A 26,249-nucleotide genomic window follows, 5' to 3' on the forward strand; every position below is an offset into this window, starting at 1 on the left:
GATCTGATTGATATATTGACAGAGTTGTCACCATTGCCTAATTGTCAGATTCCATCAAGAAACGCCATAGACGTTATTGTGAAATGCACATTAGACGTCCGTCACCTGAATTTACTTACTTTGTACAAAGATCGTATATAAGGTACCATACCATCACTTTGTTTGTTTGTTAATTACCCCCAAAAACTTGTTGTACAAGGCTTGTATGCCCAAAAACTTAAAGCAGAACAAAGTTTGGATGGCTGATAAATATATAGTTACAACCTTTTATGGTGTGGCTTGTGGGGATGGATGAATGCAACTATGCAATGTCCCTAGGTTTCATGGGGAATAACTAGAATATTCCTTGCCTTTTTTTTTTTTTTTTCAGACTCTGTCCTTTCCCATCATTTTTGTTAGTTATCAATCGATGAGACTTGTAATTCACAATTAACAAACAAATTGCATCGATACTCCTTAAAACAAAAACAAGAACAAATGAATTGCATTCAGCTCAGTTAACAAATGCCTTGGTGGGCTAGTAGATCTGTCATTAGGTATAAAATTTTATCTCCTAGGTTTGAACGAAATTTCTCTAGAAAGAGATTACACAAGAAGATTCAATGTCTCCCTTATATCTCTTTTTTATGGAATTGGAAGTGTTGATCTCTAGGATTAAAAATGCAGCAACCGCCCAGCAATGAGTTTAATTTTAAAAATGTGTAAAATCACAGGACATAACTCATTTCTAAACAAATTATAGTGGCTTCTCATGTTAGAGAAGGTGATAGGTGACAAATTAAGTGTTTTGATTTTCGGTGTGGAATTATTAGTAGAAATTTGGGTAACTTAGTAAGTTTCTAGAATACTAATGAGAATAATTCAGTGATATCAATTTGCTTGATAAAAGTTTATGAAGTAATTCTCATAAAGAGTTTGAGAGGAGAAGATAGAGTAATAGAAATAGTCTATTGCTTGTTTGAATGTGTACTGTGCATGTGCACAACACCCTTGACAAAGTAATAGTTGTTGGTGGTCTGAAACCAACAACTATTAGTAATGGTCTGAAACCAAATGCCTAGCTAGTTATAAGCTTCAAACCTTACTAAAAGAAACCTGTATGTATGTGTGTGTGGGCATAAAGCCAATTATATCTCAAATATACTGACTCTTTGATTGTGCTAAGTTTTGCATTGGCATGGCCAATCTGGTATGATATTGATATATGCATTATGTTACGGACCTAACCGAATGAGTTTGTGATGCGAGCACCCTCACATGATTAGCCAACAAAGTAGTGACTAATATTGACAATAATGTGAAATCGCACAATTTGGTCAAGCTAGCTGCATTATCAGTACTCGAATTTACTTATATAATTCCTCTTTATTTATCAATAAGTTTAGAGATTTCCCATTGAACAAGAAAATCTCCAATTCATACATTTATAAATTAACTATATCATCTCTTTATTGTTCTTGGCTAAACAATTTTTTTGCCTTGGACCAATGTTGTTTAGGCAAAAGGCCTTTGACTATAGCAATCTAAGTTGTCCCCATAGCTTACTCCCAATATGTCACAATACCTCTTATAGAATCCGATCCTATCAGCCACCTTATCATTGGACCCATGGCCACATTCAAGCCCACCATTGATAATGTTGGTGATTACACCATAGCCTGGGACTCGACCAGCAGATGTGTCAGCAGCAGAAGGAGTCCAGCTTCCAATGATCACATTGTGGCTAGATGGCTTGTTTGCTTGTGGGGTCATCCAAAACCATATGGCTGTCTTGAATGAAATGGTGGGGTCTATGGCTACTAGATCTGGATTGTTTATGAGATCTGCTCCAATGGCATTACCTGCTTGACCGTAGTTGTAGTTGCTGATAATTGTCAATGAAATAATCAAAACCTCACAGTTAATCTTTTGATAAACAAAGTTACAAACCTCTTTGAGAGAGAGAGAGAGAGAGAGAGATTATGTTAGGGATGTAATACATTTTTTTTTTTTTTTAACTATTGACAGAATTTGTTGTGATTGATGTAACATCATTTACATCTAAGTCCTTCGTTGACACTAATTTTATGACCACTAATTAGTATTTATGAAATGTATTTTTTTTTCCCCTAACTTAATGACAAATTTATAAATTTATGGTTTTAAAAACTTACTGAGAGAGTTGGATAGGTCCTCGGCCATAATATTGTTTGCCAGATGCACATGGCCAATCTGTTGATGTACAATAGGTTTGCTTGTTTTCTTCGGTAATAAAGCAATATCCCCATGCATATGGCCATCTGGTGCACTTGACCACCCTCCTACAAAAAATATATATATTTTTTTTTGCAATAAAAATAAAGCCAATCCAACAAATTAAAATAAACAGCAAGTAACTTATTATTATGTATGTTACAGGTTTAGAGTTTGAGTCTAAGTCCATTTTACGTGCTATAACCCTAATTGTAATATAATTTGGTTAGTCTATTATAAAAACTAAGCCTGTATTTAGTATAACTTTAAACAAGTCTTATTTATTGGTAAGTACATATATTTGTTTTTTTCTTTTTGTGAACATACATGCTATTGAGCAAATGTTAAAGACACAACATTTTTCGCAATTATTAACCTAGTTTATTGTAGTTATCTCTGCATCCATATTGGTATAATTTTTATTATGTACCTGCAACAATCATGTCAATAGTTGTAAAAAAAATTATAAAAAATATTGTGTGAATAGACTTTTAACATTAACAACTTCAAAAGTACCGAAACTAAGTAACTAATTAACCTTCAAAAAAAAAAAAAAAGGGTAACTTATTAACCTGTGGTCTCATGAGAGGTTTGAGCTAAGAAAGCCGCAAGCTCCCTTTTACGTGTAGTGTCATCACCAGTTGTGCCAAAGCCATTGAAAGATTGGGCAGCAGCAATGAAAGCATTGTAAGTATAGAATCCATTACTTTTACACCTTGGATCGTTCCTATATTTAAGCATTTGGTCAAAAAGAGACGCGCTGATGAGGCTGCTAACATCGCCGCCACCGCCACCACTAGGAGTAGTAGGAGATGGAGTTGTAGGGGAACCACCAGGCGAACACTGGCTTTGGCAACCATTTCCACAGTAATCATTTGTGCTGCCACACCATCCAAATTGGCTACAACATAGCCCATTTGGACATACTGCACCCCCAGCCTGTGTTCCACATTGTTCTGCTGTGGTTCCAAGCAAGAAAGCAAAGAAAAGTAGTATCAAAGAAACGAGCTTCATTTTCTTATCTTTAAGAGCGTGAATGCAGCAATGTGATTTATGGAAAAGAATAGCATGGGTATGTAACTATATATAGGATTGGTGTTATGCGTTTTCCTCTTCTAGTTAAGTCAGAAGGCACAAAATATTCCACAGATGAGCCCAAACAAGAATCAACGAAAACTTAACAGCTCATTTGTTGTGAAAAGTCAAAATTGGATGGCCGAGACTGACTTTCAATTTCTAAGACCTTGACCGAGACTTGATAGTGGCTGAAACATGTTATTATGTTAACAATTAAAAGTTTGAAAAAAAGAGAAGTGGCTAGAAGGTGGGAAATTGCATGTCCTCTTCGTCGGCATATGTTAACAATGTTCAAGTAAGAAAAAAGTTCGAGTTTTTTTTGGTTAAAAAATTTGATGATGAATTAACGGTTCAGATGATTGATTGGTCAAATGGAAAGTAGTACAAGTAATTTTTTTTTTTCTTTTTTAATGAATAAATATTGATAAATAAATAAATTTATATATATATATATATATATTTGGATGTAGTGAGTGTGGGATGTCACTTTGTCTAATAGTGGAGATAATGGAATGTTATGCAATTTCTTTTTACGTGAAATGATGGAGTGATGTTGTATCTTCTTTTATTTGGTGGAATGTGTGAACTGGTGGAATATTGTATATTGGAATGATACACCACATTAGATGATAGAATGTACATAGGATGTACTATTTTGCATTATATATATGATCTTTTTTTTTTTTTTTTTACTGAAGAAGGTAGTATATATATGATCTTAGATGTGGTGAGAATAGGGTGTCCTTTTATCTAATAGAGGACATAATGAAATGTTATGGGATTTCTTTCTACATTAAATGATGGAGTGCAGTGGCGGCTCTAGGAATATTTTTTTAGGGTGGTCACTAAAAAATTTAGTAAAGTGATAACTTGAATATTTGATACAACTATAAGTCGAGTCACTAAGAAGAGCAAAATTGTTGCGACTGCAAAGCCAAAAAAAATATAATTGTGGCTACCATCAAGAAGAACTAACAACTACAATATTTTTCTTTGTACCATTTTTTGGGGAAAAATGAAATTAAAAATTATTTTTATTGAATAGGTTGAATGAGCTGCAAATTTGAATATTTAGCAATTTTTATCTTTTTGTTTTATAATAAGCTTTTTGTTGAATAATTTGATCACTTGATATTGTTTGGTCTTGTCTTGTTTTTGTTTGGTTTATGTTTGTTGTTATTTGGGCTAATATTTATTGTTGTTATTTAAGCTTTTTCTTTTTAATTTTATAAAAGGGATTAAGGATTATTTTTGGGGGGCGGAATTAATTTTGGAGTAATACTACATCCACAATATTTTTACAATAAATTTTATGCAAAAAGCTGTTATGTAAGTAAAAAAATAATATTATTATTGGGCCCAAATTAGAATTAATAACAGCTTACCACATTAGATTTATTGTAAAAGTATTTTGAAAATGTTGTTAATGTAGCATTATTTTTATTTTTGTTGAACCCAACTTTTTGTAATTCTCATGTCAGGGTGTTTAACATTTTTATTAGGGTGGTCACAATAAATTAATTTAACATATAATAATTTTTTAGTAAATGTATATATGCTTTTTTTTGCAAGTTAGGGTGGTCCTGTGATCACCTGGCTTGTATGTGGAGCCGCCAATGATGGAGTGATGTCTTGTCTTCTTTTGTTTGGTGAAATGTGTAATTCGGTGGAATATCGTATATTGGAATGATACACCATACTGTACATAGTGGGATGTACCATTTTGTAGGACGCATATTATATATTTATATTGAACAATTGATAAATGAAATATGGCAAACCTATTCTTCTTTATAGCTCTCTGTGTTAACATGGTTTGCACTTGCACTTGGCTCCATTCAGTGGCGGAGCCAAAATTTCAATTTAAGGGGGGCAAGATTAAAAAAAAAAAAAGCCTAAAATTATTAATCGATATTAATAATAAAATTATAAACAAAAATAATTGTCATACAAAATTTATTAAAATTTAAATAATTGTAAAATAAATAAACAATTGTAAAGCATTACTGACGATCAATCATCAAAGTAAGACATTAATCTATATACATCAAGTTTAGACATTTAATTTGATTCCTCAAAATAAATTGATAAAATAAATTTCAACTTTTCTTTCTTTATTCTTCTAATTATTTAAATTTTGGATTTATGATAAAAATCAAATTTTGAAACTATGAAAATGCAAGAAATGAAGGAGAAATAAATAATGGATGCTTTACAGCTTTAGTGTCATACAAGATGATATTATTATTATTATTATTATTTGTAAAGTTTGAGTTCCACGTGGTTAAACTGAAATGAAAAGAAAGAAATTTGGATAAGTAAAAAGAAAAGAAAAATTGAAATTGGTCAAAAGTCTAAACAAGTTTGGTAGTAGTGGCATTTATTTTGTGTCAAGCTCATTGTTTAAAGTGTGAGGAGTTGTTTGAGTAATATCACAAGATCTCACAATATTTTTACAATAAATTAAAATATCAATATATCATTAGTCAATATATATATATATATTTGTAAGGACTGAAATTGGATCGGACCCAATATAGGATTGGGTTTTAGCCCAAGAAGCCCAAACAATAAATTTATAGAGCGTGGATGAAAGAATTAGATCTACTCCATAAGAAAAACGATAAAATTCGCTAATTTAAGGCTACTAAACACAAGTAAGATAAGAAAGTCTGTCCTCGGAATGGCCTGAGGAGCTTATATTATATTGTCTTGTTTTTCCACAAAATTTTACAAGGATTTACAGTCTTATCGTAAAAATTACTTGATTTTTTTTTTTTTTCTGATCCCCTTTTTAGTGCATCTTCCCATGCTATATACTACAATCTTGGTGTCATCCCTATCACACACGTGTAGGTTAGATTCAGGAAATTTCTTCCTGTCCCATCCAACACCTCCCAGAACCATCAGCTAATAACTGTAAGGCTGCTTGGCCACTGTTCAGGCATCACCTCCACATTAATACGACCAGAGAATTGGTTGAGAGGCATTTAATGCGGAGGTAGCAACTTTTTAAAGATATTTGTTGCCCTTCTCCTTTCTTACCCTTTATCCATCGTCCAACCCTTAGTTGCAACGTAACTTCGAAGAAGGTCCATGATGATATGGCACTCTTACTGACCTCAGACCCTTGTTGCCGAGATGACTTTTCTCCTCGGATATTCGTTGAACTTATCTTTTATTATCTCTACTCTTTTCTTTACTCCGTTCCCCTTATAATCTCATCTGGACATCCTCGGATGGTCTAATATCCTCGGATTAGGCCATAGGCCCAGTTAGTACAGACTTAATAGTACCTCCTGATTAATTGGTCCCCACAATATCTATTTTGAGATGCATCTCAACTAAAAATAAGAGTGTTTTGAAAATATTGTGAAAATTTGTTGCATTTTAAAACTTTCTCAAATAAAAAATTTGTATTTTATTATTTATTTATTTATTTCATGTTAGGGATATGGTTTGCTTTATAGAAAAATATGGACTTTTTTTGGAGGAATTAGGGGGGGCAGGTGCCCCCCTCCCCCCCAGCCCCCCTCTGGCTCCACCCCTGGCTCCATTGCCTGCACTTTGGCCAAAATGGAGCTTTAGCCTCTTGTTGGTTAGTTCATTTCAGTTATGGAAAGGAAACATATATGTGGTTGTAGTTCATGCCTTCAAATTCTTGAATAGACAGGAGGAACTCATTCGACAAAATAGTAGACTCCCAAAATTTTTTATCAAGGTTTCAAAATGTCAATGTAGTGTGCATTTGGCATTGGAAAGGAAACATATATGTGGTTGTAGTTCATGCCTTCAAATTCTTGAACAAATAGGAGGAACTCATTCGACAAAATAGTAGACTCCCAAAAAATTTTATCAAGGTTTCAAAATGTCAATGTAGTGTGCATTTGGCATTGGCTTAAAAAGCCAACTTTTTTTACTATTTAGCTTATTTTTGCTACTATTTATGAGTCTCATTATACTTTTTGGTACTATTCATAAGTCCTACTGTACTATTTCAGCTACCTTTTAGCTTTATCTACAGTATTTTCAATAAAAAGTTTTCAATTTCAACTAAATAAGCTATTTTCAAACGGACCCATAATAATAGATAATAAAGTGGCAAAACCATTTTAGTGGATTAGGATCCGGTACAATACCAATACCTAGGGTATTGCACTGGATGCAATAACAATGAACGGTTGAGATTGAAAATTGTAAAAACTAACTTTCAATCTCAACCATTAAATAAAAAAATATTGAAAGAAGTAAAAAGTTAAAGTTAAAAATTTTAAAAAAAATTGTGAAGGAAGTGCTGTAATTGCATGGTGCAATTGCTTTCTCAATCCCATTTCAGCTAATCTGGGCTTTGACTTTGAGGACTGTGCCAATCATTGTAAATTTCCACGGATGATGGACCACACACACTAATGTAATTACTTTGGGCCTTTTTTCCCCTAGGTTCTAATGCAATAATGGACACACACGCACTTACTTTGGGCCCCTTCTTTTTTAATAGGTATTAATGAGAGTAATGGACAATAACTGGTAGACCCAAAAATAGGCAAGGCTTTGTTTAGTTAGGCTTAGACTTGGATTCTACAGGTTGCTTGTTAGAGCATTCACATCAGCTCTTGTATAATTGTGTATAAATGTGTAAAATACACATTTTGACCGTTTTTACACATTTTGAAGCAAAAAACACACTACATCAGTCCAGCTAAAATCATGCATAATCATCTAAAATTTTCCACGAGCTACAGTACCCGTGTAAATTTACACGGGCATTGTAGCATGTGTATTTAGTTTTTTATTAATTTCCGTTCGCACCAATTTTTCTCTCTCTTCTCCGTGCACAACGACCTCAACGGAAAAACAAACAAACCCAAACAGGAAAAAAAAAAAAAAAAATCCCAAACGGAAAAACAAAAAAAAGACAGATCGGTGCTTAAACCAACACAGAGATATACTTGCTAAAAAAAAAACCCAAACGGAAAAACAAACAAACCCAAACGGAAAAACAAAAAAGAGACAGATCGGTGCTTATCTTCACGATCGGAGCTCGTGGGTCTCGCTTGGTCGGAGCTCGTGGGTATGGGTCTTGATCGGAGCTCGGAGCTATGGATCGGTGTTGCTGTGGATCGATGCTTGTGATCGGAGCTGTGGATCGATGATCGAAGCTGTGGATCGGTGCTGTGGATCGGTGATCGGAGCTGTGGATCGATGCTTGTGATCGGAGCTGTGGATCGATGATCAGAGCTGTGATCTGAGCTGTGATGATGTGGATTGGTTTGTGACCGAGAGGGAGAGAGATGAGACAGAGATAGACCGAGAGGGAGAGACCGGGTATGGAGAAAATATGAGGGACTTGAGAGAAATCAGAAAATATGAGGGATGGAGAGATAGAAGAGAGAGAGTGAAATCAGAAAATATGAGGGAGAGGGAGAGAGAGCGCGTATTAAAACCGGTGAGGTGAGAGAAATAATAAAATAATTAAGTAAATTGATTATTTAAATAAGTGGGGTGATAGAATAGATGAACTGATGTGGGTGTTTTGTAAAAGTGATAGTGTAAAATAGAAAAAGTAGGTTTTTGGTGTAAAATAGACGGAATCTTTTAAACGAGCTGATATGAATGCTCTTAGATTGTATGCCCAAAAAACTTAAAGCGGAACAAAGTTTGGATGGCTGATAAATATATAGTTACAACCTTTTATGGTGTGGATGGCTGACAAATGATGATACAACAATCCTTCCTGCCTTTGAATCCAGTGTTGGAAATATTTTCGGCAAAAGCGGGCTTTTAGCAATGCTGAAGTGCCCAAGTGGCTTGCAATCAGTGAAGGTGAAGACAGCATGAAAAGCATAGAAGACCTGATTGATATATTGACAGAGTTGTCACCATTGCCTGATTATCAGAGTCCATCAAGAAACGCTATAGATGTCTGTCACCCGAATTTACTTGCTTTGTACAAAGATCGTATGTAAGGTACTTGTATGCCCAAAAAAACTTATAGGAAAACAAAGTTTGGATGGCTGATAAATATATAGTTACAACCTTTTATGGTGTGGCTTGTGGGGATGGATGAATGCAACTATGCAATGTCCCTAGATTTCATGGAGAACAACTAGAATATTCCTTGCTTTTTTTTTTTTTCGAGCTCTGTCCTTTCTCATCATTTTTGTTAGTTATCAATCGATGAGACTTGTAATGCACAATTAAAAAATAAACTGCATTGATACTCCTTAAAACAAAACAAGAACAAATGAATTGCATTCAGCACAGTTGACAAATGCCTTGGTGGGCTAGTAGATCTGTCATTAGGTATAAAATTTTATCTCCTAGGTTTGAAGGAAATTTCTCTAGAAAGAGATTATATCTCTTTGTTATGGAATTGGAAGTGTTGATCTCTAGGATTAAAAATGCAGCAACCGCCCAGCAACAAGTTTAATTTTAAAAATGTGTAAAATCACAGGACTTAATCACTTCTAAACAAATTATAGTGGCCTCCCATGTTAGAGAAAATGATAAGTGAAAAATTAAGGTTATGTTTGGTAACAGTTTTTGTTTTCTATTTTCAAAAACTTTTTTTTGAGAATATAAAAAAAAAAAAATCCTTGTATTTTTGAAATCAAAAACATGTTTGGTTGGTTGAAATTAAAAAGATAGTTTTTTGAAGAAAAAAATAGAAAATGCTAAAATATGTTGTTACTAAGATTTGAACTCTAATGCTAACTTATTAAATGAGATAGATTAATTCATTAAATAAATGTGTATTTTCATTGACTTTTGAAAATTAAAAACTGAAAACAACCTTTTGCATATTTTCAGTTTCCTTCACAATTTGAGTTTTGAGAACAATTTTTGTTTTTTGTCCTTTTTGGGTTGCCAAACAAGTTTTCTAGTCTCAAAAATAGAAAATTATTTTTGGAAACAAAAAATAAGGGGAAAAAACAATTACCAAACATACCCTAAGTGTTTTGATTTTCAGTGTCGATGTATGAGTAGATTTGGGTAACATAGTAAGTTTCTAGAATACTAATGAAAATGATTCAGTGATATCAAGTTTCTTAATAGAAGTTTATAGAAAGTAACACTCATAAAGAGGTCGAGGAAAGGAGAAGATAAAGAGTAATAGTAACAGTCTATTGCTTGTTTGAATGTGTGTGCATGTGCGCAGCGCCCTTGGCAATGTAATGGTTGTTGGTGGTGGTGGCAATGGTCTGAAACCAAATGCTTAGCTAGTTATAAGCTTAAAACCTTGCTAAAAGAAACTTGTATGTATGCGACTCTTTGATTGTGCTAAGTTATGCAATGGAATGGCCAATCTGGTATGATACTGATATATACATCATGTTACGGACCTAATCGAATGATTTGTGATTTGAGCACCCTCACTTGATTAACCAACAAATTAGTGAATAATATTGACAATAATGTGAAATCGCAAAATTTGGTCAAGCTGGCTGCATTATCAATACTTGAATTTATTTAATATAATTCCATTTTATTTATCAATAAGTTTAGAGATTTCCCATTGAAGAAGAAAATCTCTGATTCATACATTTATAAATTAATTATATTGTCTCTTTATTGTTCTTGGCTAAACAATTTTTTTGCCTTGGACCAACGTTGTTAATTAGGCAAAATGACTTTGATTATAGCAATCTAAGTTGCCCCCGAATGCTAGTCTCTCCCAAGTAGGAGCTTTCTCTCACACATTCCGTGTGGATTCTTCCTCCACCTCCATGTGGTCTTCTCCACCATCTTTGGGTGGGTTTCTCCACCTCTGTGTGGGCTTTTCTCCACCATTACGTGTGGGTCTTCTCCACCCGCTCTTTTGTGGGCGCTTTTCTAAATTTTCTGAAAATCCCTAAATCTAAATCCCAAAAATCTCAGTTACATATCAACCATCTACCATCCCATATCTTTCTCAATTAGCCGCTTATCTTGTCTGCTGGTTTTAGTGCGGGCAACACCAGTGAAGAAACTCAATCATCGGATTCAGCAAGGAAGTGGGTCGGCATCTGATCAAACAAATCCCGGTTTTCAACTTGGAGCTTATCTCTCTCGCCGAATGAGCAAAGCTCTTCTGGAGAGTGGGTCTTCTTGGTCTGGGTGGGTATTGATCTATTGCTAATCGGTACTCGGTGGCTTTTCTGTCTGATGCAGCTGCTACGAAGATCATTTGTGGGGCGATTCACCGACATTTAAGGGTAATTCTGAATTTGGCGTGATTTGGCCAGAGGCAGTGAGTTGTTTTTATGATTTGTATTTCTTTATTGCTTCTAGGGTCTGAAATTTGGGATTATCTCTTTGTTTGGTTCTGTTTGATGTTTTGTTTGTTTCAATGAGCATTTTTACTCCTGGTTGGATATGCTTTGTATGGATTATGGTATGAAAAATCCAGAAAGGTCACACCACTAAGAGCAGTGAATTCCTTTGTTGGAACTGTCGGGGAATTGGGAACCCCCGAACAGTTTTTGCGCTCCATGACTATATGTGACGCTGGAATCCCAAATTAGTTTTCCTTTCTGAAACAAAAATAAAGAGTAGACGTATGGAGATAGTAAAATACAGGTTGGGTTTTTCGAATGGATTAATTGTTCCTAGTAGGGGTCGTAGAGGTGGTCTTGCCTTGCTCTGGTCAAGGGACACTAATTTAGAAATTAAAAGTTTTTCAGATCATCATATTGATGCGGTAATTACTGAGTCAAGCAATGATTTTTGTGGAGGTTTACAGGGTTTTATGGGCATCCGGAGACCCATCACAGGGAAGAATCTTGGAAACTCCTCTCTCTTCTTAATAGTCAATTTAATATTCCTTGGTTTTGTTATGGCGATTTTAATGAGATTCTATTTATGAATGAAAAATCAGGGGGTGTCTTTCACTCTCAAAGCCAAATGGATAGCTTTCGTTAGATTGTGAATTTGTGTGGCTTCAAGGACTTAGGATATTGTGGCCCTGATTATACTTGGTGTAATATGCAAGAGGGGTGTAACAGAATTTCGCTTCGCTTAGACAGAGCCCTAGCTACCTCGGAGTGGCTTGTGCACTTCAAGGATCCGAGAGTGCATCATCTAGTTGATTCAACTTCTGATCACTGCATTCTCCTCACCACCAACTCTCCTTTCCCAGTTTGTAAACGGAAGCGCCGTTTCCATTTTGAGGCTATGTGGATCAATAGGGAAGATTGTAGAGAAGTTATTCAAGAAGCTTGGAATTCTGGCACCTTTGCGGCTACTCCTGAGGGGGTTGCATCCAGTCTCCAAAAATGTGAAGCTGCTTTAATTAACTGGAATCAGAATGTGGTGGGCAATATTCAAAAGAAAATTCATGAGAAAAAAAGGGCTCTCAATTCTCTCACCATGGAAGATAGTGGCACTGGGGGGGCTGAAATTAACCAGCTTAGAAGAGAAATTAATGATCTCTTAGACAGTGAAAAGACCATGTGGAGACAGCGCAGCAAGGTTCATTGGTATAGGGAAGGGGATCGAAACACAAAGTTCTTCAGCAGCTTCACCCAACCAAAGCGTCGGGGCTTGATGGTATGTCTGCAATCTTTTTTCATAAATATTGGGATATTGTAGGGCAAAGCATCACAAACATGGTTTTAAATGTTTTGAACTCAAATATGCTCATAACTGAAATAAATAAAACCAATATTGCTCTCATCCCAAAGACCAACTAGCCCTCCAAAATGGCAGAATTTCGCCTAATCAGCCTCTGTAACACCACATATAAGCTTGTTTCAAAAGTCCTAGCTAATAGACTCAGACCTTTCCTCCCAAGTATTATCACTGAAAATCAAAGTGCATTCATTCCGGATCGTCTTATTTCAGATAATGTCTTAGTGGCATTTGAATTCATGCATTATTTGAATCACAAAGATGATGGGAAGGAGAATTACATGTCAATCAAATTAGATATGAGTAAGGCTTTTGATAGAGTTTAATGGAATTTTATCAAAGAAGTTATGGAGAAAATGGGTTTTGCTAAAAAATGGGTGGACCTTATAATGCTATGCATCTCTTCTGTGTCTTAGTAATCATTAATGGAGAGGCATGTGGAAACGTCATACCCACTAGAGGCATTAGGCAAGGTGACCCCCTCTCCCCTTACCTTTTTCTTCTTTGTGCTGAAGGTTTTTCAGCGCTTATTCATAAAGCTGCCCGTGATAACCAGATTAGTGGAATGTCCATTGGTAGGGGATGCCCAAAAATCACTCATCTCTTCTTTGCTGATGACAATATCTTTTTCTGCAAAGCAAAGGAGCAAGAGTGTCAGAAGCTTGTCGATATCCTTAATAGTTATGAAGCGGCTTCGGGGCAAAAAATTAACACCGACAAGTCTTCTGTTTTTTTTCAGCCCAAACATTCCTCAAGAGAGAAAGGAAAGCATTCTGAATATCCTTGGTCCAATGCAAGATTCAAGGCATAACAAATACCTGGGGCTGCCTACTATCATTGGAAAATCTAATACTCAAGTGTTTACAGAACTAAAGGATCGAGTGGCTAAAAAGCTTGCTAGTTGGAAGGGGAAGCTTCTCTCAATTGGTGGGAGGGAGATTATTATCAAGGCGATTGCCCAAGCAGTGCCCACATATACAATGAGTTGCTTCCAACTCCCTAAAACTTTATGCAAAGACTTAGAAAATATGATAAGGAACTTTTGGTGAGGGCAAAGAGGCGATGAGAACAAAATCACTTGGGTCAGCTGGAAGAAGATGTGTAAATCAAAGTTTCATGGAGGGATGGGTTTCAGAAACATCCAAGCTTTCAACCTAGCCATGATGGCCAAGTAAGGTTGGAGAATTCTCTCCAAACCAAACTCTTTGATGGCTCGGGTTTTTAAAGCTAAGTACTTTCCTTATGATGATTTTCTAAATTCTAAAAAAGGAGGCAGTCCCTCGTATGTTTGGCGGAGCATTCATAATAGTCTTGGAGTAATTAAAAAGGGAACAAGATGGAGGGTTGGTAATGGTCGAAGAATACATATTTGGGATGACAAATGGTTGCCAACACCAACTTCTTACAAGGTGATCTCTCCTCAATCAGATTTTGGTGACTACCCAATGGTTGCCTCCATTATTGATAATGACACTAGGTGGTGGAAAGTAGAAGCAGTCAGGTCCATCTTCCTTCCTTTTGAAGCCAGCACAATTTTAAAAATCTCCCTCAATTATAATCTCCCCGAAGATAGCCTCATTTGGATTGGCAATAAAAGGGGAGTTTTTACAGTCAGAAGTGCATATCACATTGCCTCAAGCTTAGTGGACTCAAATGAGGAGGGAGATTGCTCCTCTCCTGATTCTAGAATTTGCCTTTGGAAGCGGATTTGGCATCAGAAAATCCCTCAAAAGCTCAAAATCTTTGCTTGGAGGTCTTGTGTAAATGGCCTCCCAACCATGCTCAACTTAAGCCATAGGGGTGTTCATTGTTCAAGTTTTTGCCCTATTTGTGATAAGGCCTTGGAATCCACTGCCCATGCCCTTCTTTTATGTGATCATGCCAAGCTAACTTGGGCAAAGTGGCACAATTGCCCAGTTGATGTAACTTCCTCACCTAGGGACTTAGTGGATGTTGCCTGCCTTGGAGTTTATTGTGAAAGGATCTCCTCATGATTTGGAACTTTTCTTTGCTGTGGCTTGGTCCATTTGGTGGAACTGCAACCAAGCTATACATGAGGATTCGGGTTCTACACCAAGTCAAGTCTGGGATATGGCAAACAGAATTTTACATGAGTATAAAGATGCTTGCTCTCTCCTTGCCCTCTCTTCAGCCCCTTCTCCAATGGCTTGGCAAGCCACTCCCTCGGGCTTTATCAAAATAAACACTGATGGCGCTACTTCAGATGGCAGCCCTTCCTGTACAGGTGTGGCGATTCGGGATTGTCGTGGTCGCCTTATTGCAACTTCAAGCAAATTACTGCCATCAACATTCTCTGCCGAGGTCACAGAAGCTTTGGCGCTGCAAGATGGTGTGTTGCTTGCTTTGGAGCTAGGCATCTCTCATGTTATTGTCGAATCTGATGCCCTCTCAATTATCCAAGCTATTAATGAAGGTGTTTTGGACGGTGAGTTAGGTCACATTGTGCAGAACATAAAAGACATCTCTTCTTCTTTTTCTTGGTGCTCTTTTCAACATTTGAAAAGGAGTGGCAATAGAGCAGCCCACAAACTTGCAAGAGCAGCTAGAGATTCAAGTGTTACGCAAGTTTGGAAAGGTGTGTGTCCAAGCTTTGTGGAACATATTATCTTGAAGGAGGGTTGTGCGTAGCTGCTGTTATTTGTTTTCTGCCTACTGTTGTTCTGTGCTTGATGTAGCTCTGTTTTGTTCTTTGTTTCTGCCTTGTGTTTTCTCATCCAAAAAAAAAAAAAATCTAAGTTGCCCCCGTAGCTTACTCCCAATATGTCATAGTACCTCTTATAGAACCCAATCCTATTAGCTACCCTAGGATCAAACCCATGGCCACATTCTTCCCCACCATTGATAATGTTGGTGATTACACCATAGCCTAGGACTCGACCAGCAGATGTGTCAGCGGCAGAAGGAGTCTAGCTTCCAATGATCACATTGTGGCTAGATGGCTTGCTTGCTTGTGGGGTCATCCAAAACCATATGGCTGTCTTGAATGATATGGTGGGGTCTGCGGCTACTAGATCTGGATTGTTTATGAGATCCATTCCAATGGCACTACCTGCTTGACCGTAGTTGTAGTTGCTGATAATAGTTATTGAAATAATCAAAAACTCACACTCAGTCTTTTGATGAAAAAAAGTTACAAACCTCTTTGTGTGTGTGTGTGTGTGTGTGTGTGTGTGTGTGTGAGAGAGAGAGAGAGAGAGAGAGAGAGATTATGTTAGGGACATAATACTTTTTTTTTAACTATCGACATAATTTGTTTTGATTAAGGTAACATCATTTAAATGACACTAATTTACATCTAAGTCCATTGTTGACACTAATTTTATGACGACTAATTAGTATTTATGAAAAGTTTTTTTTCCCAAACTTAATGACAAATTTATAAATTTATGATTTTAAAAACTTACTGAATGAGTTGGATAGGTCCTCGGCCATAATATTGTTTGTCAGAACTGCATGGTCAATCTGTTGGTATACAATAGGTTTGCTTGTTATTTTCTGTAATAAAGCAATATCCCCATGCATATGGGCCATCTGGTGCACTTGCCCATCCTCCTACAAAAATAATAAATTTTCATTTTGCAATCAAAATAAAGCCAATCCAGCAAATTAAAATAAACAGCAAGTAACTTATTATTATGTATGTTAGACAGGTTTAGATTCAGAGTCCAAGTCCATTATACCTACTATAACTCTGATTGTAATATAATTTGTTAGCTACTATAAAAACTAAGCCCATATTTACCTACTATAACTCTGATTGTAATATAATTTGTTAGCTACTATAAAAACTAAGCCCATATTTAGTATAACTTTAGACAAATCTTATTTATTGGTAAGTACATATATTTGTTCTTCTCTTTTTGTGCACATACTTGCTATTGAGCAAATATTAGGGACACAACATTTTTCACAATTATTAACTTAGTCTATAGTAGTTATAGTAATTAACATTGCTTTCATTTGCATTCACATTGATACAATTTTTATTAAATACCAACTGCTACAATTATGTTAGAATAGTTGTAAAAAAAATTATAAAAAATAGTGTGTGAATAAACTTTTAACAATAACAATTTCAAAAGTACTGAAACTAAATAGCTATATAACTATTTTAGCTCCACCAAAACACAAAAAACCACCATCTAGCAGTGGAGCTATAGCTATTTTTTTTAGCTTCATTGCTACAGTGCACATCTATAGATAGATGTGCACTGTAGCTGAGAGCTAAAAAAAAATTATTTTATTAAATTTCTTCTCCTCTTTCATTTAAAAAATATTTTCTCTTTCTTTCTTTTTCTCTCTCCAGCTTCTCTTCTTTCTTCCTTTTTCCTTCTCAATTTTTTTTTCTCTCCCTCATCTACTCTCTGCTTTGCCAATCTGTTCTGGGTTCATCTTCATCGCCGTCCCACGTCGCCAACCCATCTCACCCAGTCTTTCATCACCAATCTTTATCTTCATCACCGTCCCACATCGCCGTCCCACGCCGCCAACCCATCTTGCCCAGCCCTTCATCACCGATCTTCATCTTCATCGCCATCCCACGCCGCCGACCCATCTCGCCTAGTCCTCCATCTCACCGCCAATCCAAACTCCATTGCTGACCTAAGCTTCATCGTAGATCCAAGCTCCACTAGAACCGCCTTCATCGAACTCAAGAGTGCCGTGGATTTCGTGGTTAGCTGTGGCTGAATTTCTTGGTGGCAGTTTGGCTGGATTTCATGGTAGCTGTGGGTGGTTGTTCTTGGTTGGCCGTGGCGGTGGATCGGTTTGTGGTGTTTTTATTGTAGTGAGATGGATTATTTTATTATAGTAGATATATTATTTTATTGTGTTAAAAGCTAAAATAGATCCACTGCTGCAACATGTGTGTAGGTAAAATAGATAAAGTAACTTTTGGTAAAGCTAAATAGCTAAATATTTAACTCCACTGCTGTGGATGTTCTAAGTAACTAATTAACCTATGGTCTCATGAGAGTTTTGAGCTAAAAAAGCCGCAAGCTCCCTTTTACGTGTAGTGACATCACTAGTTGTGCCAAAGCCATTGAAAGATTTGGCAATAGTTATGAAAGCATTGTAAGTGTAGAATCCATTACTTTTACATCTAGGATCGTTCTTATATTTAAGCATTTGGTCAAAAAGAGACGCCCTGATGAGGCTGCTAACATTGCCGCCGTCACCACCACTAGGAGTAGTAGGAGATGGAGTTGTAGGGGAAAAACCAGAAGAACACTGGCTTTGGCGACCATTTCCACAGTAATCATTTGTGTTGCCACACCATCCAAATTGGCTACAACATAGCCCATTTGGACATACAACACCCCCAACCTGTGTTCCACATTGTTCTGCTGTGGTTCCAAGCAAGAAAGCTAAGAAAATTAGTATCAAAGAAAGGAGCTTCATTTTCTTATCTTTAAGAGTGTGCATGCAACAATGTGATTTATGGGAAAAAAAAAATGGCATGGGTATGTGACTATATATAGGATTGGTGTTATGGGCTTTCCTCTTCTTATTAAATCAAAAGGCACAAAAAATTCCACGATTATGGAGCTGAGAAGTAGTTATACATAAAATAATGTTGTACGTCAATGATAAGTCTAGAGTAATGCTACAGTTACAAACTATTTTACAATATTTTTACAAAATATTGATATGACCAACCTTTTATTGGTTTTCATCTAGACCCACCATTAATATCACTTTTTCATTTACCAATAATTGCTCACTGCATTAGCAATTTATAAAAAAATTTGTATCTCTAACACTATTCACGAATCTAAAATGAGAATCAATAAAATCTTTTTTCTTGTAATCGAATCAATAAAAACTTAACAACTCATTAACGACTTGTTTATTGTGGAAAGTATTGTGTAGGATTACTAAGTAAAAATAGGTTGTCCAGACTGACTTTTCATGTTCAAAAACCTTGATGACCAAGACTTTTTTTTTTTTTTTTTGGGTTTTTTGTTAAAGACCTTGACCAAGACTTGGAGAAATTATACAGTCCTCTAGTGGATTACGTTATTTATCCATCATTCCATTAAAAAACTCTCATTTGTTTAAAATTGTTGAATCAATAATTAGTTTATGTTTTAAAAAAATTTCTAACTCAACAATTTTAAACAGATGAGAGTCTTTTAGTGAAATGGTAGACCATGTCACTTGTCTACTGTGAAGACCTTATAATTTCTCCAAGGCTTGATTGTCGCTGAAACATGTTATTATGTTAACAATGAAAAGGTTGTAAAAAAGAGAAGTGGCTAGATGGTGGGAAATTGCCCTCTTCGTCATCAATTTTTTTTTTTTTGGAGCTACTCTTCGTCAAAATATGTTGACAATGTTCAAGTTGGAAAAAACTTCGATTATTTTTTTGGTTAAAATCTTTGATGATGAATTAACAGTTCAGATAATTGGCAAGACCAATTGGTATCCGCCTAGTCATGCCTAAATTGCAGTAGAGTATTTTTAAGTGCTTAATTTTTTTGGATATACTTTATTAAACACTAGTGTTAAATAACACAAACTATTACGCTAAAGTGGTGAGTTTAATTTACATTTTCAATTTCGAAATTATGAGTTAAGACTTACTATTTTAGTGTTATTACACACTTTTTTTTTTTAATGAATAAATATTGAATATATATATATATATATATAGTGAGAGTGGGATGTTATTTTGTACAATAGTGTGGATAATATATGGAAAGTTATGGATTTTTTTTTGCATGAAATGATGAAGTGATGTTGTGTCTTCTTTTGTTTGATGGAATGTGCAAACTAGTGGAATATTGTATATTAGAATGATACACCACATTAGATAATAGAATATACATAATGAGATGAATTATTTTGTAGGATGCATTATGTATATATATGTGTGTGTTCTTGGACGTGGTGACAGTGGGATGTCGCTCTATCTAATAATATAGATAATGAAATGTTATGGGATTTCTTTTTGCATAAAGTGACGAAGTGATGTCTTGTTTTATTTTGTTTAGTGGAATGTGTGAACCGGTGGAATATTGTATATTAGAATGATACATTATAATGTACATAATAGGATATACTATTTTGTAAAACGCATTTTATATATATATATATATATATATATATATATAGAGAGAGAGAGAGAGAGAGAGAGAGAGAGAGAGATGAAACATGGTTTGCACTTGCCCTTGGCTCCATTGCCTGCACTTTGGTGGCCAAAATGGAGCTCCAGCCTCTAGTTGATCAGTTCATTTCAGTTATGGAAAGGAAACATATATGTGGTTGTAGTTCATGCCCTCAAATTCTTGAACAGACAAGAGGAACTCATTCGACAAATTTTTTTTATCAGGGTTTCAAAATGACTTATGCATGGGATAGTCTGGCTCTGTACTTAGACATGGAAAACGTAAAGAAAAAAAAAATGATGGGGTGAGAGAGGCTCGAACTCTCGACCTCAGGATAACTCAGAAGCTATGAGACCTACGCGCTAGCCAACTGCGCCACCACCCCGAAGTTGGTTCTGGCTGTAAACTTTATCAGGATACTTTTGCTCATCTTGCACCATATTTGAATATAAAATTCAAACTTTGACGTGGATGCCAATTGCCAAAGGGAATTCTAACGCCAAAGTCCCAAAGTAGCTACGCAAAATTTCAAAAGTTTAGGCTTCAAGTTGAGCATTTTTGCTTTGGGAACTCATGGATTTCTTGGATGCTGGCTGAAACCATGGCCTCTACATTTAGCCTTTAGGGAGCATTTTCCACATTATGTTGCTAATGGTTTTCAGGTATTGGTAGTTCTCAAACATTGGATTTAATTAAATGATCTTATCTCTGGCAAAATTTCTAACATTGTTTCTTTCATTCTTTGCTGTATTAGCCTGATCTGGTGGCCTGGGAACATACACATGGAGTCTACATCCTTTATCTGTATCTTACGCTCAAGAAGGTGACACTTGAAGCCCAAATCATTAGTTCTTTTCGTAATATCTAACAATTGTGCAGTCTTTATATTTTTTGGAGTCCACATCGTTATTTGGATCTTACACTGAAGAAGGTGACACTTGAAGCCCATCATTAGTTCTTTCGTAATATCTAACAAGTGTGCACTCTTTTTATTTTTTGTAGTCCACATCCTTATTTGGATCTTACACTGAAGAAGGTGACACTTAAGCCCATCATTAGTTCTTTCGTAATATCTAACAAGTGTGTTGTCTCTAGAAATTTTATTTTAAAAAAATAAAAAATTTAAGGGGGAGGATTCTATGTCTTGGTTTGCCAAATTCTTTGATATCTAAAAGAGTATCAAAGGATGAATATTAAGAAAAGTTTCTTCAGGCCATGGCTCCAAAATTGCATTTTAATCTGTTGGTGAATACAGTAATGTTCTTTATTGTCGATTAAACCTTCTTTTTTTTTCTTTTCTATTTTTGTAATGCTATTCCTTTTAGTTGTTCCTCTTTAAGTTTCCTCTATCTTGAGGTTTACAAGATGAATTAAGATTGAAAGTCTGCTAATAAACTAGAACATCTTCTGATGTCAACTAGAGTCACATTTGGTAGTCTGTAACGATAATTATATAGGAATATGAATAAGTATTACAAAAAATACAAGATACTGTAATGTAATACTTATTACTATTTATTTATTTGCTAACAACACAATTATAGGAAATATCTTACTCATATAATTATATTTCCTAAAAATAATACTTTTTAAATTTGAAAGAGAGATTAGTTATTGTTTTGTGATTTTTTATTTTCATATTTGTTATGTGCATATGAAAAGTTTGTTTATTTAAAAATATATTAACTTTAGAATTTAATATACCTACTAAAAAATAGCTATTACAACCATTTTTAAAAATGTATCAAAAAAAAAAAAACTTCTTTTAAAAATGAATAGTTATTCATCATTTTAAAGAATAGCTATTCTTAAAGAATGAGTATTCATTGTAATAAAAACAGAACAAAACTACTGAATAACTAAACCATAAGATTAACTATTACATTACAGTGCCTATTACAGTCTATCAAACGTACTTTAGAAATTAAGATCGAAATATTTTATGTGCCTTGATCATTCTAATTTTTGCTTCAATGAGTTCTAGCAACTTTTTTTTGTGCTTGAGTGACTTCTAGCAACTGAGGATCAAATTGCCAAACAACAAAGTATGGATTATGGAGAGACAGGCAAGTACAACACCAGCAGCAAAATTTATATCTCAAGCAAATGATGGTACAACAATCCTTCCTGCCTTTGAATCCAGTGTTGGAAATATTTTCAGCAGAAGAGGGCTTTTTGAAATGCTGAAATGCCCAAGTGGCTTGCAATCAGTGAAGGTAAAGACGGCATGAAAAGCCTAGAAGACCTAATTGATATATTGACAGAGTTGTCATCATTGCCTGAATATCAGAGTCCATCAAGAAACGCTATAAATGTCTGTCACCCGAATTTACTTGCTTCGTACAAAGATCATATGTAAGGTGCTTGTATGCCCAAAAAACTTATAGCAGAACAAAGTTTGGATGGTTGATAAATATATAGTTACAACCTTTTATGGTGTGGCTTGTGGGGATGGATGAATGCAACTATGCAATGTCCCTAGATTTCATGGGGAATAGCTAGAATATTCCTTGCTTTTTTTTTTTCGAGCTCTGTCCTTTCTCATCATTTTTGTTAGTTATCAATCGATGAGACTTGTAATTCACAATTAACAAATAAACTGCATTGATACTCCTTAAAACAAAACAAGAACAAATGAATTGCATTCAGCTCAGTTGACAAATGCCTTGGTGGGCTAGTAGATCTGTCATTAGGTATAAAATTTTATCTCCTAAGTTTGAGGGAAATTTCACTAGAAAGAGTTCACACAAGAAGATTCAGTGTCTCCCTTATATCTCTTTGTTATGGAATTGGAAGTGTTGATCTCTAGGATTAAAAATGCAACAACCGCCCAGCAATGGGTTTAATTTTAAAAATGTGTAAAATCACAGGACTTAATCATTTCTAAACAAATTATAGTGGCCTCCCATGTTAGAGAAGATGATAAGCAAAAAATTAAGTGTTTTGATTTTCAGTGTGGATGTATGAGTAGAAATTTGGGTAACATAATAAGTTTCTAGAATACTGATGAGAATGATTCAGTGATATCAAGTTTCTTGATAGAAGTTTATAGAAAGTAACACTCATAAAGAGGTTGAGGAAAGGAGAAGATAAAGAGTAATAAAAATGGTCTATTACTTGTTTGAATGTGTGTGCACGCGTGCAGCGCCCTTGGCAAAGTAATGGTTGTTGGTGGTGGTGGCAATGGTCTGAAACCAAATGCCTAGCAAGTTATAAGTTTAAAACCTTATTGAAAGAAACTTGTATGTATGCGACTCTTTGATTGTGCTAAGTTATGCAATGGCATGGCCAATCTGGTATGATATTGATATATACATCATGTTACGGACCTAAACGAATGAGTTTATGATGTGAGCACCCTCACATGATTAACCAACAAAGTAACTAGTGAATAATGTTGACAATAATGTTAAATTGCAAAATTTGGTCAAGCTGGCTGCATTATCAGTTCTTGAATTTATTTAATATAATTCCTCTTTATTTATCAATAAATTTAGAGATTTCCCATTGAACAAGAAAATCTCCAATTCATACATTTATAAATTAGTTATATAGTCTCTTTATTGTTCTTGGCTAAACAATTTTTTTGCCTTGGACCAACGTTGTTAATTAGGCAAAATGACTTTGATTATAGCAATCTAAGTTGTCCCCATAGCTTACTCCCAATATGTCACAGTACCTCTTATAGAAACCAATCCTATCAGCCACCCTAGGATCGGACCCATGGCCACATTCTTCCCCACCATTAATAATGTTGGTGATTACACCATAGCCTGGGACTCGACCAGCAAATGTGTCAGCAGCAGAAGGAGTCCAGCTTCCAATGATCACATTGTGGCTAGATGGCATGCTTGCTTGTGGGTTCATCCAAAACCATATGGCTGTCTTGAATGATATGGTAGGGTCTGTGGCTACTAGATCTGGATTGTTTATGAGATCAGCTCCAATGGCATTACCTGCTTGATCGTAGTTGTAGTTGCTGATAATAGTCAATGAAATAATCAATAACTCACAGTCAGTCTTTTGATAAAAAAGTTACAAACCTCTTTGAGAGAGAGAGAGAGATTATGTTAGGGACATAATACTTTTATTTTTAACTATCGACATAATTTGTTTTGATTAACGTAACATCATTTAAATGACACTAATTTACATCGAAGTCCATCATTGACACTAATTTTATGACCACTAATTAGTATTTATGAAAAGTATTTTTTTTTTCCCTAAATTAATGACAAATTTACAAATTTATGATTTTAAAAACTTATTGAGTGAGTTGGATAGGTCCTCGGCCATAATATTGTTTGCCAGAAGCGTAGGGCCAACCTGTTGGTGTACAATAGGTTTGCTTGTTATTTTCTGCAATAAAGCAATATCCCCATGCATATGGGCCATCTGGTGCACTTGCCCATCCTCCTACAAAAATAATAAATTTTCTTTTTGCAATCAAAATAAAGCCAATCCAGCAAATTAAAATAAACACACTACAAAACGCGGGGGCCTTGGGCCGCGTTTTTTAAGCCGTGGCCTACAGCAAGTAACTTATTATTTGGTATACCCGCTATATAACACTTACTGTAATATAATTTTAGGATTAGCAACTATAAAAACTAAGCCCATATTTGGTATAACTTTAGACAAATCTTATTTATTGGTAAGTACATATATTTGTTATTCTCTTTTTGTGAACATACATGCTATTGAGCAAATATTAGGGACACAATATTTTTCATAACTATTGACTTAGTCTATTGTAGTTATAGTAACGTTGATACAATTTTTATTATGTACCAACTGCAACAATCATGTCAGTATAGTTGTAAAAAAAAATTATAAAAAATATTGTGTGAATAAACTTATAACAATAACAACTTCAAATGTAATGAAACTAAGTAACTAATTAACCTGTGGTCTCATGAGAGGTTTGAGCTAAAAAAGCCGCAAGCTCCCTTTTACGTGTAGTGACATCACCAGTTGTGCCAAAGCCATTGAAAGATTTGGCAGCAGTTATGAAAGCATTGTAAGTGTAGAATAATCCATTACTTTTACATCTTGGATCGTTCTTATATTTAAGCATTTGGTCAAAAAGAGACGCGCTGATGAGGCTGCTAACATCGCCGCCACCACTAGGAGTTGTAGGAGATGGAGTAGTAGAAGAACACTGGCTTTGGCAACCATTTCCACAGTAATCATTTGTGTTGCCACACCATCCAAATTGGCTACAACATAGCCCATTTGGACATACTGCACCCCCAGCCTGTGTTCCACATTGCTCTGCTGTGGTTCCAAGCAAGAAAGCTAAGAAAAGTAGTATCAAAGAAACGAGCTTCATTTTCTTATCTTTAAGAGTGTGAATGCAGCAATGTGATTTATGGAAAAGAATGGCATGGGTATGTAACTATATATAGGATTGGTGTTATATGCGTTTTCCTCTTCTAGTTAAGTCAGAAGGCACAAAATATTCCTCAATTATGGAGCTGAGAAGTCGATACATGTGAAATAATGATGTCAATGATCTGCTAAACGAGAATCAATAAAAGTGGTCGGCCGAGACTGACTTTTCATGTTCAAAGACCTTGACCGAGACGTGATAGTGGCTGAAACATGTTATTATGTTAACAATGAAAAGGTTGAAAAAAAGAGAAGTGGCCAGAATGTGGGATTGTGCGATATCGTGCCCTTCGCCAAAATATGTTAGAGCATCCGGAGCAGCTGGTGCAAAAATTATGTCATTTTGCTACATCAAATACCTACTTTATTATTTTACCACATCATTTTACAACATCTTATTTATCAAATGTTTTATAATTCAATTATATACATTAAAATAATATTTACTACACATTAAAATACATTATTTTGGTTTATCACATTTGTCCGTACCATTGCAAATTTGCAACGGTACGGACACAAAATGGTATATGTGCCAAATATATGCAACATCTGCTAGGGAGCTATTTTTTGTGTTTGGTGTGGAATATGTGCCAAAAATTTAGCATTTGGTACATATCCTACATCTATTGTGAGTGCTCTTAACAATATTCAAGTAGGAAAAAAGTTCAACTTTTTTTTGGTTAAAATATTTGATGATAAATTAACGGTTCAGATGATTGATTGGTTATATATATATATATGAGAGATATGTTATATCCATAACATTTTTACAATATTTTTACAACAAATCACATGTGGTTAGTTGTT

The 26,249-nt window shown here is 35.2% G+C and overlaps 1 non-coding gene and 2 pseudogenes across 1 annotated transcript; all 3 read right to left on the bottom strand.

Annotated features, from left to right (window-relative positions):
• Window positions 1-1,334: 1,334 nt before the first annotated feature.
• On the bottom strand, window positions 1,335-25,380 carry LOC115977482 (annotated as a pseudogene).
• On the bottom strand, window positions 10,928-18,348 carry LOC115977483 (annotated as a pseudogene).
• TRNAM-CAU lies at window positions 20,349-20,433 on the bottom strand. The gene is given in 2 exon segments: window positions 20,349-20,384; window positions 20,396-20,433. It is a non-coding gene; the product is annotated as a tRNA-Met (tRNA).
• Window positions 25,381-26,249: the final 869 nt, after the last annotated feature.

Source organism: Quercus lobata, chromosome 2 (genome assembly GCF_001633185.2).
Source record: "Quercus lobata isolate SW786 chromosome 2, ValleyOak3.0 Primary Assembly, whole genome shotgun sequence".
In the NCBI taxonomy this organism is placed as follows: domain Eukaryota; kingdom Viridiplantae; phylum Streptophyta; class Magnoliopsida; order Fagales; family Fagaceae; genus Quercus; species Quercus lobata.